Genomic DNA, 18,819 nt, shown 5'->3' with positions numbered 1-18,819 from the left:
CCGGCTGGTCTTGAACTCCTGACCTCAGGTAATCCACCCTGCACAGCTTCCAAAGTGCTGGGATTACAGGCGTGAGCCTAGCCAACAACTTCTTATGAATACATGTATGTGCATGTGCGTGGGCATGTGTGTGAGTTTGGGACACAGACTGCGATGGGCACAGGAGTGGAATGGGGGCTGCAGGTGCCTCTCAGATCCTCCAACTCTCAAGGTGCTTACAGTGAGAGGAGAGACACATTTAAATAAATTATTATAATAAAATAATTTGTAATGCCCTGAGAGAGCCACACAAGTATTGTAGGAGCCGAGGCAGAGAGGGGAATAACTAATGCCTCTGTGTGGGGGGAGGTCAGGGCTCAGAGAATGATTAGTGGATGACCTATCAAGGACCAGGCACAGCACAGACAATAATTCCGTCCTCACGACGACTCTGCAAAAGGAGGTATCATTTAATACGCATGAATGTGTATCTCAGAAAGATCCTTTGTCACATCCAACATCATACAGTGGTGATTTGCGCACAGTCCTGTTTAACTCTGAAACATGGGGTGTGACATCCCCCTCCTGGGAGAGGAAAGTTAAGGTTCACTCAGCTGTGATCTTAGGTGAGTCATTTCCCTTCAAATACTGCATCTATAAAGGCAGGGTTGGGCTCCCGGCGGACGACTGGGGTTCTCCTCAGCTCAAAGCCTCAGGGAGGCTGGACCTCACTGGACCTGAAAGAAAAGAATAGTCTGCCCCCTACGAGGGGCAGCTGCCTTCCAACAAGGAGTCATTGCAAGACAGATCTTGGCCCTTTGTGCAAACCCTCCAGGAAAACAGTCTGTTTTGTTTTTTTTTTTTTTTTTCTGGTTTCATATTTTGACTCTTGATCTCCCATTCCTGTTAGAAAGTTTATAGTTCCTCAGTGCAGTGTGGGATAGAGGAAGTATTCTTTGTTAGCAGATTTAAAAAAAATTGTTTTTGGCCACTGATGGACCCAGCAGCCCACAAGGGCAACACAATAAATGGGCTGGGGAGGAAGGGAGAAAGGCGGGGATCCTCTCCAGGAAGGCCTGGGAGGACCACACATCAGGCTTAATTTCCCAGAGCCCAAATGCAAACAGAAAGAAGATACACTCTGGGTTGTTTAAAGTCCCTGGCTCAAGGCTGTTAGGGAGAGGAAGGATCCCCTCCTGCAACCCCCCCACTCCAGGGCGCCAGAAAACTTCTTGTTCTGCAAAGCCACACCCATTTCTGCCTCCTAGGTGTTGAGAGAAAAGGACATGGAAACTGACCATCTCCTTCCAGGGGGCAGCAGCCTTCACCCAGCCCAGGGTCATAAGGGGCTCAAGGGCAGCTCCAGGGTCATCACTTCAACTGTACCATGTGAGCCGCTGCTCGGGGTTGGGGATGTGGTAAAGCCCAGCCCTTAGTCCAGAATCAATGACCTCTCCCCACAGACAAACAGCTACTCCAGTCCCCCCACCCACCTGCAGGCTCCAGGGGACATCGTGTGATGCCTGATGACCAGGACTTTAAACTAAATCTGTCATGGCTGTGGAGACCTGCTGGGGCTGGTGGAACCCTCCCATTTGCAGCTCAGGCGATCACAGTAGCAAAGGCTTCTAGAATACTTTCATATGGATTATCTTGTTTATTTCTCAATGTAACCATGTGAAGTGGTTAATTGCTATTATTTCTTTTTTCTTTCTTTTTTAACAGATGAATGAAGGGAGGCTTAGAGAGGTTAAGTGGTAGATGCGAGATTAGTGCCAAGGCAGTCTGCGAAGCTTGCGCACACAACCTCTGCATCATGGGAAGACACTGGGCTCCTCTCAGAATTGCAAAAAAAAAAAAAAAAAAAAGCCCAATGTAGGCCGGGTGCAGTGGCTCACTCCTATAATCCCAGCACTGTGGGAGACCGAGGCGTGTGGATCACGAGGTCAAGAGATCGAGACCATCCTGGTCAACATGGTGAAATCCCATCTCTACTAAAAATACAAAACATTAGCTGGGCATGGTGGCATGTACCTGTAATCCCAGCTACTCGGGAGGCTGAGGCAGGAGAATTGCTTGAACCCAGGAGGCGGAGGTTGCGGTGAGCCGAGATCGCGCTATTGCACTCCAGCCTGGGCAACAAGAGCGAAACTGTCACGAAAAAAAAAAAAAAATGCCCAATGTTCTCCATCCCATGAAGGCCATTTAATATGAAGTTTTCAGCCCCTGTTCCTTTGAAAAAGGTGGGGGTGGGCACTTACTCCAGAGGTCTTGGGATATAGGTTCAACACCAGGAGGGAGAAGGAAGATGAGGAGGGTGTGGGTGAGAGAGGTACAACTTCAGTGCAAGGAGGATGCTTGGGATCCAGCCACCGTCTGCCCTGGGACCCTCTTCCTGAGTGTCTTGCTCCCCTCCTCTAACACATTCCAAAAGCTGATTTGTGCTCGTGACTACTGGCTGCCATGAAGTCACCGTCACAAACACTTTTATTGGAGGGTCTTCTAGAAATAAAGATGTGACACTTTGGGCGACTTGTGGTGCCTGGAGGGTCTGAGGGGGAGAGTTCTACCTCTTCCTCAAATTGTACCTGGGAGGTTACCACCCAGCCTTAAGAATCCTCATATTCAAGGGGAAGAACAAAACGTCTCTGCGAGAGGAGAGTAAGTGGGATGTGGCACCTGCCTTCAGATACCTGCAGCACTGTCACAAAAAAGAGATTAAGAAGTGGGGCGTCAGAGGGCAGAGGGAATGCCCTTAATATACATCTTAAAGAGGGAGATTTTCTTTAACATAAAAGAGAACAGAAGACTACTTTATTCCCGTTGTTGTTGTTGTTATTATTTTAACAACAGCCATTTATGAACGACAATGTCAAGTTGTATGTTAAGCACTTTTATCTACACTGGCTTAAAGCAAACTTCCTGACCACCTGGGAAGTAGATGCCTGCAATTAATTACTGTCCCCAGATCACAGATGAGAAATTAAGTTCAGTGAAGTTAAGTAACTGGTTGAATGTGGCTGAGCTAGCACCTGGGAGAGCGGAGGTCCCTACACGCTGCCGCTGGCTCCAAAGTCCACACTCTTAACCATTAACTCCATCCTCCCCACAACCTTTGACAGCCAACAGTGAGTTCCTCATTCCCAGAGGTATTCAAGAGATGCTGCAACTTGTTTGATACACGAATTGCCTAGATGCTCCTCTGCCTCCAGATTCCCAGACCTCCCCCTCCAGAATCACAGCTGAATCTCCAGGGGGGGCCCCAGAGTTTGCTTTTAGTAAGCACTAAGCAGGCGTAGGAGGCCTGGCCTTAGGGAGCCGCCACTGAGAGGAACCTACACCCGATACTCCATCAGGGCTTCCGACTCCTGTGTGGCCTGAGATTTGGAGATTCTATTTTTAGGCAGGCCCTTCCTCAGCCACTGTGTCAGACTTTCTGGCACCTTCTGACGGCTCCAGGGCACCTGAGCTGTCTTCAGAGCCGCCCTGATGCCCCAGAGATACCTAAAGCAGGACTGGGAGGAGCCCTGGGAGCCAGGAGGAAAGCAGAGAGAAGCCACATTTGCCAGATGAAGGGGAGGAGGTGAAGGGGGAGGCTTTTCATTTCTAGCTCGGAGGGGATTCAGTGATTCCACTGTGGGGCTGACAGTAGGGAGCCTGTCCTTGTTCAAACTCTTCCTTGCAGAGAAGTTATTCCTTCATAGACAGTATGGATGGATGCAAGGAGATTTTTGTGGACCAATCTCCCGACTGCTTTGGTGGATGGTTTTCGGGGAAGCCGGCAAAGGAGGTAGTATAGAGAAGTCTCCACTCTTGGGAACCTCTGTGGCAACAAAATGATGGTGATGGCTGCTGAGCCTTCGCTGATGCTTGCTGGACGCTGTGCTGAGCACCCCAAATGCGGCCCCCCAGTTCACCGTCACGGAAGTCTCATGAAATGAGTGCCCTGGTTGATCTCAGTTTAGGGATGCGTTAATAGGCTTAGAGAGGTGCAGTTACTTGTCCCCAGCCCCACATTAACTGGCAGAGCCTTCAGATCTCGTTGATAGACTGCTATACTCTTTTTTTTTTTTTTTTTTTTTTTGAGACAGTCTTGCTCTGTTGCCAGGCTGGAGTGTAGTGGCACGATCTCACCTCACTGGAACCTCCACCTGTGGGGTTCAAGTAATTCCCCTGCCTCAGCCTCCCAAGTAGCTGGTACTACAGGTGTGCACCACCACACCCGGCTAATTTTTTGTATTTTAGGAGAGACAGGGTTTCACTATGTTGGCCAGGATGGTCTCGATCTCCTGATTGCCTGATCTGCCTGCTCGGCCTCCCAAAGTGCTGGGATTACAGGCGTGCGCTACCGCACCTAGCGGGAAGTACTACAGTCCTAACCACCCCATGATACCGCGCCTTGGGCCTCAAGAGAACTTCACTGTTTCTTAACCTCCTTTTGGAACACTGATTTTTGAAGATATGCCAAAAGCTATTATTTAGTCAGTTAATGATCAGTAGTATCTACCACAGGCCAAGTGCTGTTCTAGGTGCTTTACATGTACTGATTCATTTAATCCTAGCAAGAACCCATGCAGTAAGTATTCTCAGTACCCCATTTTACAGATGAGAGAGCAGAGCTTCAGAGAGGTTGCTTGAGTTACTTGTGTCACTGGTTGTAAACTGGTATAGCCAGGCTTCAAATGTGGTGAGTGTGACTCCACAGTCCATATCACTAACCATTATTAAGCACAAGTGTGCAGTGCATTCACTCACTCACACACACACACACACACACACACACACACAAAATGCTCGATTGTGTAGTCAATTTCAAGGGATTTGCGGCTCTCCTAAAGTCCTCTTTTGGGGTCCAGTTCCGGGTGAGCAATACTTCAGAATTAATTAAAAAAAAAAAAAATCTTAAAACAGAGCAGGCATAGTAGCTCACACCTGTAATCCCAGGACTTTGGGAGGTTGAGGCGGGAGTATTGCTTGAGTCCAGGAGTTCAAGAACAGCCTGGGCAACACAGCAAGACTCCATCTCTACCAAAATTTTAAAAATTAGCTGTACATGGTGGCATGCACCTGTAGTCCCAGCTACTCGGAAGGCTGAGGTGGGAGGATCGCTTGAGCCAAGGAAGTCAAAGCTACAGTGAGCTGAGATTGTGCCACTGCACTCTAGCCTGGGCAATGGAGCAAGGACCTGTCTCACAATAAAAATGAAAAAATAAAAACTCAAAACTAATATTGGGGTTTACACATCTGCAAAGATCACATGCTAGAAGAGGGAAGACCCTGGTCTTTGGCCAGGCTGCTCTGGAACCATCTTTTCCCCTTCACCAATTCCAGATTCTAGGGTCTGTCCCAGGCTGGGGAAGGGGGCTGGCCTGTTCATATCGTCCTTTCTGAATGACCACGCTGTTGGGCCACTCTACCACCCACCTGACCCCCTGCCCTGAAATTACTGGGTGGGCCGACATCAGCTCCTCTAGTAGATGTGAGCCCAAAATTGAGTTCAGGAAAGGTACCCGGGTGTGGAGCAGGTGAAGAAAGTTCTACAACTAGATCATGGTTTCTAGATTTTAGTTGACATCAGAATTACCCATTCAAAAGCAGACTCTTGGGCCCCATCCTCAAGGATTCTGATTGAGTACACCTGAGGTAAGAGCCCAGGAACTGGAATTTTGAATTTTGTTTGATTTGAGACGGAGACTCACTCTGTCACCCAGGCAAGATGCAGTGGCATATCTTGACTCACTGCAACCTCTGCCTCCCAGGTTCAAGCGATTCTCCTGCCTCAGCCTCCCAAGTTGCTGGGACTACAGGTACGTGCCACCATGCCCAGCTAATTTTTGTACTTTTAGTAGAGATGGGGTTTTACCATGTTGACCAGGATGGTCTTGATCTCTTGACTTCATGATCTGCCCGCCTTGGCCTCCCAAAGTGTGCTAGGATTACAGGAGTGAGCCACCATGCCTGGCCTTTTTTTTTTTTTTTTTTTTTTTTTTTAGATGGAGTCTCTGTCACCCAGGCTGGAGTGCAGTAGTACTATCTCGGCTCACCACAACCTCTGCCTCCTGGGTTCAAGGGATTCTCATGCCTCTGCCTCCTAAGTAGCTGGGATTACAGGCCTGTACCACCACACCTGGCTAATTTTTGTATTTAGTTGAGATGCGGTTTTGCCACGTTGGCCAGGCTGGTCTCGGACTCCTGACCTCAGGTCATCCACTTGCCTCAGCCTCCCAAAGTGCTGGGATTACAGGCATGAGCCACTGAGCCCAGCTGGAATTGGTACTTTTAATAAAGGTCACTAGAATTCCTGATAACATGGCCCATTGAGCAAAACTGGCTCAGAGGCCACAATGTCATCTCTGCTGATGGTTCTAGTCAAAAGGAGGTCTCTCAGCTGATTCTACTCATGTCCGGGGCAACGGCATCCTTGTAGAACTCCAAGGGGCATCCTAGGTATGTGCGATGAGAGGGAGGAGAGGGGGAGGTGGTCCTTGGAGCTGCCCCCTCCTGATTTTGAGCCAACTGCCCAGCGCTTAGTCAGGCACCAGTCCCCCCTTCAAGTGGTGGGAGCTGCTGAGGGGTGCAAGGCTGAATTTATAAGACAGAGTCCCTGGTCTCAAAGAACACAGAGATTAGTTGAGAAGGTGGATGAATCAACTGAGAAATGCCAGTGAAGCTGGGGCCTTTGAAGCCAGTGAGGGAGGGAACCCTGCCCAGCCCGGGAGCAGGAAAGCAGAGAGTGTGCATGTGTGCGAGGGAAGGAGGATTCCTGGCGAGAGGCTGCAGGGAGTCCTGGGTGGAGGATAAAGGCCACCAGAGGGGGTCCTGGGAAGTAGGGTGACTAACCAACCTGGTGTGCCTGGGATGGAGGGGTTTCCCGGGACCCAGGACATTCAGCACAAAAACCAGGAAAAAGTCTTAAGCAAAACCTACAGGGAAGGCAAGTTGAGATCCCTTCAGAGGGCCCTGGGTGCTCTTTCAAGGCACAGAAGAGCCTCCCGGAACTCTTCATGACACTAGACTCTCTCTTTCTACCTGAGGAGGTGACAGAAAGCTTGGGAGTCTGGGCAGAGATCTCTGCAGGCTTGGGGACTTCTTCCAAATACGCAAAGCTATTTTACAAACCTTGACAGGTCCTTTGAAAGACACAGAAGGCTGGATCAGATCACTTCAAGTTTCAAGGAAAGAGATGAGTTACGCTGCAAAGTAGTGGGAGGAGTAATGACTAAATTAGTTCTCATTAGCTGGGCGTGGTGGCATGCACCTGTAGTCCCAGTTACTCAGAGGCTGGGGTGAGAGGATTGCTTGAGCCCAGGTTGAGGCTGCAATGAGTCGTGATTTTGTGCCCCTGCACTCCAGCCTGGGTGGCAGAGCAAAAGTCTGTCTTAAAAAAAATTCTTAATTGAGCTCTTACTATGTGCCAGGACTGTGATACATGTCTTAGAGAAATTGTGTCATTTAATCCTCATAACTTCACTGGGAGGCAGATTTTATTACCCACACTGAACAGATGAGAAAACAGAGGCCACTTGCCCAGAGTCACACAGCTGCCAATGGCTGTGCTAGAATTTTGACAAAGTACCCCTTAATAGAGAATCAATCAATCAATAATAGAGAATAAATAAATAAAGCTTCTCAGGATATTTGCTCCAACTGGTCAATGTGAAACTCCCCAAAGTTACTTATTTATTTATGTATTTATTTAGAGACACAGTCTTGCTGTATTGCCTTGGCTGGAGCGCAGTGGTATGGTCAGAGCTCACTCCAACCTTGAACTCCCAGGCTCAGGTGATCTTCCCACCTCAGCCTCCCAGTAGCTGGGACCACAGGTGCATGCCATTTTACTCATTCATTTTAAAATTTTTTTTGTAGAGGCAAAAGGTCTCACCCTTTTGCCCAGGCTGGTCTCAAACTCCTGGGCTCAAAGTGATCCTCCCACCTCAGCCCCGCAAAGTGCTGGGATTACAGATTGAGCCACGTGCCCAGCTCCGCCCTGAAGTTTTAAACATTACTCACCCATCACAGAGAATGAGAATCAGAGTAAGAAAATGACTTATGTCCAGGCACAATGTTTTAAGAAAGAAAAACACAACAGCTGAAAAGAAATATCCAAGAGTCAAAGTTTAAATGAGTTTTCAGAATGGAAGGCCAGGGAGTTTCATTCTGGATGTCTAAGTCGGACCAAGAAGCTTGAGCCCCCAAAGCAATCCTATTTTTCCCCAGGTGGAAAGGTGCTTTTGGTCAGGGAGGCTGAACAGCATTTGAAAAAAGAATGAAAGATCAGTTGTATTTCTGGGGCACACTGGATAACAAAGGGGGCCTCTGTCATTCTCTGGGTCCGGTGAGGTGACACTGCTAATCCTAAAATCTGTCCGGCAATCACACAGCCAGAGAGAGGCCCCTGTCCCCAAAGCCCTCAGCAGACAGTCACACAGGTTCAGTTGGGAGAAGAGAGTAGGGACGCCCTCACATGGTAATTTCCCTAGTACTGAAAGAGGAGCTCCAGAGCAACGTCTTTTTGAATGTTTTGACTATCATCTACAGTAAGAAACACACTTTCATCACAAACCAGTGCATACATGTGCTTCACAAAGCAAAACTTACCCATGTTAAACGCAATACCCTCTGTTATTTTCTGTTCCATCCAAAGTCATTTGTTTTAAAGCTAACTGTAACCTACTACATTGATTTCATTATCCATAAATGGTTTATAGTCTGCAGTTTTAAAAACACCTAGCATTGTGAGCAGGGCCAGGGAAACTGAATAGGTTTGAATGACAGGAATTTATATTGCAGTCATTATCTCTACCATTGTGCCTCTGAATAGTGTTTTGTGTTTACCCTACTTTCACCTAATAAGCACTTCTCAAACTGTGCCTCCATGGGTTGCCTTTATACCAGGAGAGTTTAATAGGTGTTTTCCTCCAAAGTGCTTCTGTGGTCAAACAAGTTTGGGAAGGGATACATGTGACAGCCACATCTGACATGTCCCAGTGCTTTCAGCATATTTAAGGCTCTGAGAAGGACTGCAGTGAAGGTAGCTGATTAACTCTGTTCATCCTGCCTTTCCCAGACTTTTTTTTGTTTGGACCAGAGAGGCAGTTTGGGGAGTAAGCCACTTACTTCCTAGTGGGAAATTTGGTGTTCCCCAAAAACCAGTCAGAGCCCGATTGCTTCACATTCTCCTTTGAAAATCCTCACGTGTCCCTTGTGAGGTCAGGAAAGGGGGTGCTCCATGGGAGGACTGTTGGAACAGACCACCTACCTGTCTGATCTCCCACCTCAACTTGGGGCCAAGGTGGGCCAGAGCCAGGCTTCCTCCGTCTCCATCAGATGGGGGAGCCCTTGGGCAGTGCCATTGCTCCTAAGGGGCCACTTTCCTGAAGGCATGAGGAAACACCTCCCCACTGAGTTGCATGCAAGAACAGCAGAAGGGTGCAGGCACCAACAGCTGCCCTCTGCAACGCCTCCAGGGTGCCAAGGATCCCAGGAGTTCAAAGCTCAGCCTGAAGAATCTTTAGTTCCTCAACCTCCCTGGAAGCAAGAAAGGAATGGGGACTGACCAACCCCACCCTTGCACTTCTGAACAGAGGTAAAGTAACTCACACCATAATTCTGCAGGAAAAACAGCCAACCATGACTTCCAGTTCCTGTTGTAGCTCAGGTCAAACTAGGCTGAAGAACATGCATTCAAGTTTGCAAAACAACTCTGCTGGTTTCTTTTATTAATTTTTTTGAATATGCATTTATTTTTCTGGATACAAAAGAGACCTGGGAATATATGAGAAAACATTTCTTTCTTATCCCTTGCCAAATCACCCAGTTTCTTCCTGGTGTCAACCAAATGCACTAGTTTCTAGCATCTATGGAAACACTCCTTTTCCCTACACACGCGCGCACACACACACACACACACACACAAAATAAATTAACATACTTTGAATACTGTGCCTTATTTTTTAACCTAATGATCTATCTTAAAGATCTTTTTTTTTTTTTTTTTTTTTTTTTTTTTGAGATGGAGTTTCACTCTTGTTACCCAGGCTGGAGTGCAATGGCGCGATCTCGGCTCACTGCAACCTCCGCCTCCTGGGTTCAGGTGATTCTCCTGTCTCAGCCTCCTGAGTAGCTGGGATTACAGGCACGCACCACCATGCCCAGCTAATTTTTTGTATTTTTAGTAGAGACGGGGTTTCACCTTGTTGACCAGGATGGTCTTGATCTCTTTACCTCGTGATCCACCCGCCTTGGCCTCCCAAAGTGTTGGGATTACAGGCGTGAGCCACTACGCCCGGCCCTGAGATTGTTTCTTACTAGTACATACAGAGCTTTCTCATCCTTTTTTTACTGCTAAATAAATGATGGCCCTTTATAGATGCAGCATAACTAGGCCCCCACTGATGAACATGGATTTCCTCCAGGGCTTTTGTTATGAACAATGCTGCGGCGGATAACGACATACCTAAGTCATGGTGCACATGTGTATATGTAGGGAAAAGTTCTAGAAGTGGAATTGCTGGGTCAAAGCACAGGCACTTCTTCAGGTGGTGCTGGGTACTGCCTGGTGCCCCTGCTCTGGTGGCTGGAGTCCCAGGAAGAGACAAGGGTTTTTCCTTTCTCACTGGATGTTTAATCTCAGCCAGCTTCACACATTGACACCTGACACAGGAAACACAAGGTGTAGTCCTTCCCTGTCTTTGCATGTGGATCTCCATTTATGCCAGCACCATTTATTGAAAAGACTCTTATTTTCACCATTGAATGATCTTGGCACCCTGGTTGATAACTGATTGACATCTGGGTATGGTGGCTCCTGCCTGCCTATAAATCCCAGCACTTTGGGAGGCCAAGGTGGGAGCATCGCTGGAGCCCAGGAGATCGAGACCAGCCTGGGCAACATAGTGAGAACCTGTTTCTAAGAAAGAATAAAAGAAAAGAAAATCAACTGACCATAACTGTGAGAGTTATTTCTGGTCCCTCATTTCTATTCCATTGATCTCTATGTCCATATCTTTAGACAAGTACCACACTGTCTTAATTACTGTAGATTTGTAGTAAGTTTTAAAATTGAGAAGTATGAGTCCTCTATTTTTCTATTCAAAATTGTTTTGGCTATTCTGGGTTCCTTACATTTCCACATGCATTTCACATACATTTCACATTCATTTGATCCCCTTATCAGCTTCTACAAAGAAGTCAATTGGAATTTTGATAGGAATTGCACTGAATCTGTTAGATCAATTTGGGGAATATTGCCATCTTAGCAATATTAAGCCTTCCAATTCACAACTATGGGATGTCTTTCCATTTAATTAGGTTTTCTCCAATTTCCTTCAGCAATATGTTACAGTTTTGAATGTACAAATCTTGTTTGTACTTCTGTTAAATGTATGCTTATGTGCTTTATTCCTTTTGATACTAGTAGACGTGAAATTGTTTTCTAAATTCCATTTTTGAACTTTGAATTGCTAATGTATTGAAATATAATTTTTATATGCTAATGTATTAAAATACAATTAAATTTTTTATTAAATAAAAAAATTTTATATTTTTTATATCTTTTGAAATCTTGCTGGGACTTGCTTCTTAGCTCTAATAGCTTGGTGTTTGGAGGGTGGATGTCTTAGTATTTTCTATATAAAAGATTATCTGTTAACAAAGACAGTTTTAGTTCTTTTTTTTCTGTACTGGCCTTTTATTTCACTTTCTTGCCTAATTTCCCTGGCTGGACCCTCCAGCACAATGTTGAATAGAAGTGGCAAGAGCAGACTTCTATTCATGATCGATTCATGACCTTGTCTTGTTCATGATCTTAGGGGAAAGCTTTCAGTCTCTTACCATTCATTATGATGTTAGTTGGTCATTATGCAATTTTAAATTTTCTAGTAGCCACAATTTAAAAAAGAGTAAAAGGTAAAATTAATTTTACAGTTATATTTTATTTAACCCAATAGATCAAAAACATTTCAGCCGGGCGTGGTGGCTCAAGCCTGTAATCCCAGCACTTTGGGAGGCTGAGGCAGGTGAATCACATGGTCAAGAGATCGAGACCAACCTGGTCAACATGGTGAAACCCCGTCTCTACTAAAAATACAAAAAAAAAAAAAATTAGCTGGGCATGGTGGCGCATGCCTGTAATCCCAGCTACTCAGGAGGCTGATGCAGGAGAATTGCTTGAACCCAGGAGGCGGAGGTTGCGGTGAACCGAGATCGCGCCATTGCACTCCAGCCTGGGTAACAAGAGTGAAACTCCGTATCAAAAAAAAAAAATTTCAATATGTAATTATTATAAAAAACAGTAATGAAGTATTTTAGTTTCTATATTAAGTCTTTGAAATTTGATGTGTTTGGTACTTTCAGCATATCTCAAACTCCTAACCTCAATTAATCCACCCACTTCAGCCTCCCAAAGTGCTGGGATTACAGGCGTGAGCCACCATGTGGTCCTTTTAGCATATCTCAATTCAGAGTAGCTGCATTTTGCCGGGACGGTGGGAATTAGCTACCTTTTAAGTGCTATTCTCTATTGTATTGGACAGCACAGATCTAGAACATGCCTGGTTCAAAACAAGAAAAGCTAATGTTTGCTGAACTTTTTCACATATTAACTAAATTAATCTTACAAGGAGGAAGCTAAAGTATAGAGAGGTTATATTACTTGCCTAAAATTGCCCAACTAGTGAAACAGCAGAGCTGGGATTCCAACCTGGGAAGTCAGACTTCAGAGCCTGAACTCTCTACTTTTAATAAATGTATGGAGATCTTATTCACATACAATTCACCCATTTAAAGTGTAAAATCAGACAGTTTTTAGCATATTTACAGAGTCCTGCAACCATCACCACCATCAATCTTAGAACCTTTCATCATCCCAGAAAGAGAGCCCATACCTGTTAGCAGTTACTCCCCATTTTCTCCCAGTCCCTCAGTCCTATCTGCTTCTGTCTCTATAGATTCGCCTACTCTGGGCATTTCATATATATGGGATTATATAATATGTGGTCCCTTGTGGCTGGTTTGTTTCACCTAGCATAATGATTGCATGGTTCATCCTTGCTGTAGCATCTATCAGCACCTCATTTCCTCTCACTGCCAAAAAGTATTGCACCGTATGTATGGATCAGTTTCGTATCCATTTATCAGTTGGTGAACGGGTTGTTTTCACTTTTTCAGTGTTATGAATAATGCTGCTATGATCATGCAAGACGAGTTTTTGGATGGACATACGTTTTCATCTCTCTCGGGTTCCACCTGGGGGTGGAGCTGCTGAATGACAGGGGGACCGAGAACCTATGATTTTAATAGTTAGAGGACTGCTAGACTGTTTACCAGACTGGCTGCACCATGTTACATTCCCACCAGCAGTGTGTGGAAGCTTGTTTCTTCACACCCTTGTCAACACTTGTTATTGTCTTTTAGCCATCTCAGTGGGTATGAACTGGACCCGAGCTTAAACTTCAGCTGCTATTCTAGACAGGAGACACTAAATGGACATGTGTTGAATGAATGAAAAAAAAATAAACACACCTTGTCATTGTCCGATGTGTGGTATTGTGAATAATGGAACAAGATGGCTCAAAACTTGCCGACAAGAAGCTATAACAGAAGAGAAGGGTGTTTTCCTTTAAAATAATGATCTGCCGGCAGGATTTGAGCCACCTGAGGGGCATTTTAAAAGTGCAGATTCCCAGGCCCCATTCCCAGAGATTGATTTGGTAGGTAAGGTGGTGTCTGGGAATCTTTTTTTTTTTTTTTTTTTTAAAAAAAAAGAAAGCTTCCCCAGATGATTCTGACATGCCACTAGGTTTGGGATCAGTAATCTAAAAGGGCATTTTGGAGTATAGTGCCTCTATTTTCAATAAGCCAGTCATGTAAGCATTGGCCAGAAAAACTGGCAAAGGACTGCAATGATACCTGGCTGAGTTTTAGAAGCCGAGGCCCGGCTCAGTGCTGCATTCCACATGATGGGGGCAAGAAGAAAAAAAACAAGTAGGACTCACGGAGAGCTTACCTCCTTCCATCTAAGTCTCTACGTGCAATACCTCCTTTAATCTTCCGAACACGAGAGAAAGGTACTTTTACTGATTCCTTCTTTGCAGATGAAAAAATTCAGTCTCAAAGGAATTAAGCTGCCCAAGGTCTCACAACTCAGTCCTGTTAGGCTTGTAGCAAGGTCTGCTTGACTCCCTTCTGCTGTTTTTCCTTCCTGGCCATTTCACTAGCCTTGAGGCACTCCCAGGAGTATGGAGGAGTCAGAACACAGATTACGCAGTAGCTGGAAAGGCCAACCAGGTAAGAATGAGATGCTTGGTGAGGTGTGTGGAGAGGTTACTGGGAAGTATTAGGGAGGAGGAAGGGAGAGGCTCAGACAGAGGAAAGAGAAGTGGTTCTTTGTGGCAGGGTCTCTGGACAACTGGAAAGCCCCTAGCTGACCCAACTCCTGCTGCTTCAGGACCTTCCTCTGTCCCCTGTGCCTTCTGTCAGTCCAGGTGCTAATCTGAACGCTGGCCTTGCTTGTCCCAGAATGCCTTTCTGCCCAACCTTTCCAGAGAGACTCAGATACAGACTACTCCTTGGATGCTTTCAGGTGCCATATCTCATTTGGATACACTTTCAGATGAGGAAACTAAGGCTCAGAGACATTAAGTCACTTGCCTAAAATCCCACAGCAAATCAGTCACCATGCTGAGATTCAAACTATTTTTGACAACCTGATATGGTTTAAATGTTTGTGCTCCTGTCCCTGATTTTTGTGTTTAAGTTGGATTCCCAGTGTGACAGTATTAGGAGGTGAGGCTTTCAGGAGACGATATAGGTCATGAGGGCAGAGCCTCATGGCGGGATTATGGATCTTATAAAAGAGGCCACAGAGAGAGTCTTTGCCCCTTCCATCATGTGAGGACAGAGCGAAAAGATGGCCATCTCTTAGCCAGGAAACAGCTCACTACCAGACAAGGAAACTATTAGCCAGGAAGCACCCAGGCTGGCGTGCAGTGGCACAATCTTGGCTCACTGCAGCCTTGACCTATGGGTCACAGATGATTCTCCCACCTCAGCCTCCCAAGTAGCTGGGACTACAGGCATGCACCATCATGGCCAGCTAATGTTTTTTGTTTTTTTTAAGAGATGGGGTCTCGCTGTGTTGCCCAGGCTGGTCTCGAACGCCTGGCTCAAGCAATTCTCCACCTCGGCCTCCCAAAGTGCTGGGATTACAGGCGTGAGCCACAACATCTGGCCTTATTAGTGATTGTTAATTTGGGGTAAATTGTGGGGCCTTTTGGATTCTGTCAGAAGCTCCCTTCCCCCAGCTGTGAGTGCACACCCTGTGTATGTGTGTATGTGTGGGGGGCTCACTCATGAAGCATGTGCAGGGCAGTGCTCACATCCTGGTTAACGTGCTCTGCCTTATTCATGATTCGAGGGATCCCTCGCAGCTTTCGCAAAAAAACCATGAAAATCTCTCAGGGACAAAGGCAACTTAGCATCCTGGTTTATCACAGGGGCGGGCCGCGTCTTCACTGGCTCATGGGGACCCGGAAACCATCAAAAGCTGAGGCTGGGAAACCCGGCTTCCTGCTTCTGGTCTCAATTCCCCACCGCGGTCACCACCAAGACCACTAAAAATAAGATCAAACCCAGCCCACGCCCTCCCTAAGTCGTTCTCCTCATGATTTATCTCCCTGCTTCCTGTTGACCTTTCAGGTTATTTCACAGCCTCTGACTTCTGTTCACAGCCCACTAGGCATCTCCCCAGCTTGAGCAGAAACAGCATTTAACCAGAAAGGCAAAGGGAAGGTGGAGGTGGGAGGCTGCAGGGGACAGAGGGGCCGTGTCCTGCCTCTCTGCACCCACACTCGCATCCGCCACCCGGTGGCTGCCCCAGGTCCAGACCCCATTAAACTGCTACCAGGTGAGTTTGATGACTACCTTGTCACGGGTTTTGACAAATGTACTCAATCTCCTGCCAATGGTTATAGGAGTACGGAAGGCACACACTCTATTCAGAATTATTCAGTCACATAAGGTAAGGACTGGGTCACAGGACACAAAATCTCTGGAAACAGTTGATGAGAAATCCCATTTGCCCCTCCCCATTTGTCTCCCAGAAATCGTGGGTCATAGGCTCAGTTTTTTGGTGTTGCCCCCCGTATGCTTCTTCCAGCCACACTTTTTGCTTTTGGGACAGTCTCTCTCTCTTGCCCAGGCAGAAGTGCAGTGGGGTGATCACAGCTTGCCGCAGCCTCGACCTGCCAGTCAAGTGATTATCCCACCTCAGCCTCCCTAGTAGCTGGGACTACAGGCATGTGCCACCACACCTGACTAATTTTTGTATTTCTTTGGTAGAAACGGGCTTTCATCATGTTGCCCATACTGGTCTTCCACTCCTGAGCTCAAGTGATCCACCTGCCTCGGTCTCCCAAAGTCCTGGGATTACAGGTGTGCGCCAACGAGCCGGGCCTCAGCCATAATTTCCGTCCCCATCCCTCCCCGGAGAGCTCCCTGCAGCCCTTCAGTAAAACCGAACCACCCTCTCTCAGTCTCTCCGCCTCCCTCTGCAATGTTTGTATTCGTCTTCCTTGCTAGATTGTGAACCCTTGGAGTGGCAAGGAAGACCTCTTAACTACTCTTTTTAGAAATTTCACAACTAATAGGTGTTTACTATGTGGAAATACTAGAAAATTCCGATGGCTTCCCCCACCTCGCCTGCAGAAAGGATAAAATGTATCCCTGATGCCCAGCTGGGATCTGTAACATTTTGGTGATCTTTCCATTTTGTTATGAAGACACACACACACCACACACACACACCAGAATGGAATCCAATACTATATTGTGAGTCTATTATTCCTTTTTTTTTAACTACTCAATAATCTTAAAACATTTTCTTTTCTTTTCTTTTTTTTACAAAAGGTAGGCTATGTTTATTAGAGTCACAGGCAGTTGACTGCCTCAGTGTGACTCAAGACCACAAAAAACCCATTTCGCCTTCACTTCTGTGTCCTGGGGTTGAGACCCAGACTGGCAGGTATATTGCCCGGGGCCCATTCACAGGTTTACAAGTTTCTCATTGAGGGCAATCTGTGACTGTGTGAGGTTGGCCAGGTAGGTCACCATCAGCAGGTCATTGATGTTGCTGTTGAGCATGGTCTCAAAGTTATCAGGAATTATTTTGGGTACTTGGTTAACCAGGCTCATCAGGAATCGGCCCACAGTATTGTCAGCTGACACCTTTCCAGACAGTACATCCTCTGCGTATTGCAATACCGTGCTCAGGGCATCCTGGATGCGAGCTGATGCCCCTCCAACTTGCTGCAAGTCACCTCAGAGTCCAATCACTCGGTTGGGGCTAAAGCAGGTCTTCATGATCAGGTCAACTCCAATTCGTTCAGTGTCATAGTATGCATATTTCACTGTCAGAGGTGTGAACACTCCCGTGGTCCTCCTGGGGACACCCATTAAAGTGCTGACATAGGCTTTGATGCTCATGCGGCGGTCTGGAGACTTGTGTCCACGGTGAGGTGGATGGGGTTGGGGGCCTCCCGGCTGTAGTACTCATGGATCGGCACAGAGTGCTCTGTGATGTCATGGCCTGTAGCGTACCAGCCCAGGATGAGCTCATTTGGAGACACTTTTTTATGCAGTTCATACATGTTCTTAGCAAATTCCACGTCAACAGCCACTTCAACTTCTGACTCATTGTGCGGCACTGAAAAGCAATTGGTGACCTCCGCTGAGTGTCGACCGTTCCCAGCAGGGTCCGGATAACTCGGGCAGCACCCTCATTGCGTCGCTCGTAGCTGTCCATGTAGGCCAAAACGACTGGGTGCAGCCTGACCACGCGGCCGCTGGGGAAGGGCCCTGGGAGAGCGGGACCAGGCAGAGCGAGCGCTGGGGTCTGCCCCGGAGCTTGCGCTGAGGCCGAGGTCTGGCCAGGAGCCACAGGGTCTGAGGATGAGGCTGGAGTTCCAGTGGAAGGCGAAGCCGCAGCTGGTGCTGGCGTTGGCGCTGGGGCTGGGACTGAGGTTGGGGCCGAGACTGGGACCACCGCTGGGGCCGGGGCCGGGGCTGGTGTTGGCAGGAGGAGCACTTGCTGATACCGCCGGTGTGGCCATCTTGTCGAGAAAGAATCTTAAAACATTTTCATGTCAACATTTTGTATCATTGAAAATCACTGCAGAGTTGTCTATCAACTGAATCACAGTTTTCTCAAGAAGCCCCTATTGTTGGACATTTAGGTTATAGCCAGTTTTTGTGACAGGGTCTCACTCTGTGGAGTGCAGTGATGCAAACACAGCTCACTGCAGCCTTGACCTCCTGGGTTCAAGTGATTCTCCCACTTCAGTCCCCTGAATAGCTGGGGCTACAGCCATATATCACCACACCTGGCTAATTAAAAAAAAAAAAATTGTAGAAAGGAAGTCTTACTATGTTGCCCAGGCTGATCCTGAATTCCTGGCCCAAGTTTTTAAAAAACAGCTTTGTCAGGATATAAATCACCCTTTCAGGGTATACAATTCAGTGGTTTTTATTATATTCAGAGCTCTGAAACTGTTACCATTATCTGATTTTAGAACATTTTCATCACACCCAAAAGGAACCCCACAGCCATTTGTGTCACTGTATTTACCCCACACCCTGAGGCCATGGGAACCCTTCAGCTTCTTTCTGTGTTTACGGATTTTTACTATTTTTTTTTTTTTTTTTTTTTTTTTTTTGAGATGGAGTCTTGCTGTGTCTCCCAGGCTGGAGTGCGGTGGCTCAATCTCGGCTTACTGCAACCTCTGCCTTCTGGGTTCAAGTGATTCTCCCGCCTCAGCCTCTGGAGTAGCTGAGATTACAGGCACG

At 46.8% G+C, this 18,819-nt stretch overlaps 1 pseudogene; it reads right to left on the bottom strand.

The window, feature by feature from the left end:
* Positions 1-2,380: 2,380 nt before the first annotated feature.
* Positions 2,381-18,819, bottom strand: part of LOC141580646 (eukaryotic translation initiation factor 3 subunit F pseudogene) — a 35,799-nt pseudogene continuing 19,360 nt past the window's right edge.

This window comes from Saimiri boliviensis, chromosome 12 (assembly GCF_048565385.1).
Source record: "Saimiri boliviensis isolate mSaiBol1 chromosome 12, mSaiBol1.pri, whole genome shotgun sequence".
Classification (NCBI taxonomy): Eukaryota; Metazoa; Chordata; class Mammalia; order Primates; family Cebidae; genus Saimiri; species Saimiri boliviensis.
This window is presented reverse-complemented; position numbering and strand designations above follow the sequence as displayed.